Below are 2374 nucleotides of genomic sequence, written 5' to 3' on the forward strand. Positions count from 1 at the left end.
AGATCCAGGGCCGAGACCCAGGCTGCAGTCCCGCCCCCTACCCGCGGCCCGGCCAATCGACGCCCACGACTATAAGGGACACGCCCCCCTTGCCCCGCCCATCCCCCCGCCCCTCCGGAGCGGCCGCGGGGTGCGCGCCTCCCGCGCGACCCCGCTGGTCTGAGGGGTGTGGTCCGAAGGGCGGGGAGGCCCCAGACTGGGGTACCGGCCCAGGGGCGGCACCGGAAGGGAGGGGCGGGCACCCGGGAGCGGGGAGATATTGAGGAGGGGGCTGAGGAGGTGACCTGAGGAAAAGGTGCTCGCGAGGGAGAAAAGGCTTCAGGGCAGACGAGTAAGAGGAAAATGGCGCCCTCCCTGAGCTGGTGGGGTCCGAGTGGAGGCGAGGAGGCGAAGGGGCACGTGTGTGTGGCTGAGGGCCGCAGGGGCTGAGAGGGTCAGTGGGTACGAGGGGGAGGAAGCGACTCGACGTCCTCGAGCCCGAGGGAGTGAATCCCAGTGAGGTGCGTTTATTCAACAAACTCCTCCGTGCACCTGCCACCAGCCTCCGGCGCGCGCGGGGGCAGACGCGGTGCGAGCCCTCACGGAGCTCATAGGCGAGGGGCGAGACAGGCGACAAACTACCAGATCTTTACACGTACGAAGAACGCGAAGAACGCGGGGAAGGGGCCGAGGTACCCAGAAGAGCAGAGGGCACCGACTTTAGTTAGGGGGCGCAGAGAAGGCCTCCCTGAGGAGGTGGGCGATGAGGTGTGACCTAAATTTGAGACAGGGGAGGTCAGAAAGGGAGTCCCAGGCAAAGCATCCGCAAGGGCATTCCCAGCCCCAAGCCCTCTGTTGGGTAGGGGCCAAAGCCTTACACTTGAAAACCAGGCAGACTATGTTGTATTCTCCATGACTTGTCCAAGTGCAAAGTGTTCAAAGTATGTTGATGTACCCAAGAAAGTCCATTTTTATCTATCTATCTATCTATTTATTTATTTATTTATTTATTTATTTGACAGAGAGCGAGAGATCACAAGTAGGCAGAGAGGCAGGCGGAGAGGAGGAAGCAGGCTCCCTGCTGAGCAGAGGGAGCTGCGGAGCTCCATCCCAAGACCCTGAGATCATGACCTGAGCCGAAGGCAGAGGCTTTAACCCACTGAGCCACCCAGGTGCCCCAAAGGTCCACTTTTAAAAACATTTTATTCTGAAATAAGTGCAGATATCACAAGAAGTTGCAAAGAGTGTGCAGAGAGGTACCCTCTACCCACTTTCCCCCAATAGTTACACCTTACTTCACTAGTAAGTTATCGAAGCCTGGACGTGGACAGCAGCCCAAGGTCTGTGTGTAGTTCTGTGCCCTTGTATCACATGGGTAGATGGGTATAACCGCCACTGCAGTCAAGCTGCAGAGCTAGTCGGTTACCACAAGGATCTCCCTTGTGGGGAATACATTGTTCTTCTTCTTCTTCTTTTTAAATCATTTTTTTATTTATTTTCAGCATAACAGTATTCATTGTTTTTGTACCACACCCAGTGCCCCATGCAGTCCGTGCCCTCTCTAATACCCACCACCTGGTTCCCCCAACCTCCCACCCCCCCCACCTCTTCAAACCCTTCAGATTGTTTCTCAGAGTCCATAGTCTCTCATTGTTCTTCTTTTTAATAGGCTCAGCGTTTGGTTGTTTAATACCTAACACTGTGGTGTTTGGTTAGTATGAAATGATTGACTTTCTGATTTTAGCTCCAGAACCTTGTGGCTGTCAGGATGGAAACTGGAGCACACACGGTTCTAACAGGTGTTAAGACAGGGGCTGATCATCTTTGCTCTGGGATGCAGACCCGAGTGTGTGATAAAAACCTGACACAGAGCTGTAAAGTTGACTTCCTGTCACATACGGGCAAAGAACTGTTTGTATTTTCCTGCCTGTGGAGTACAGCTTGTGCCTTCGTTTGGTTTATAAGCCTCCTGGAGAAGATAAGGAGGGGAGTACAGTAATTTAATGATCCTTCCTCTCTAAATCATCTTTGAGAGAATCCACAGCTTCATTTTTTCCATTCTGCAACCAATAAGCCCCAGAGGCATGTACTTCCTGTTTATGCTGTGGTTCCCAGGAAAAAGGAGCAAATGTACCACCATCTAATTAAATCCTTCAGTAGAGGAGGGCTTGATTACAAATTGCATATCATGAAAAACTATCTGGCTTTCATTTTGCTGGAAAAGGAAGTGTTTCGAAGTGATTTTGATGTTTGTACTCCTACTTGCTACATTTGCTCAAGTCTTAAAGCAATCCCAGCAGCATCACTCCTAGAGACTTAGAAAAGAAGCTTCTCTCCCTTTGGGACAAAGACTTAGGTAAACACTTCTTGGCTCTGGCTTCAGATTGCATCAGTT

Source organism: Lutra lutra, chromosome 13 (genome assembly GCF_902655055.1).
Source record: "Lutra lutra chromosome 13, mLutLut1.2, whole genome shotgun sequence".
Classification (NCBI taxonomy): Eukaryota; Metazoa; Chordata; class Mammalia; order Carnivora; family Mustelidae; genus Lutra; species Lutra lutra.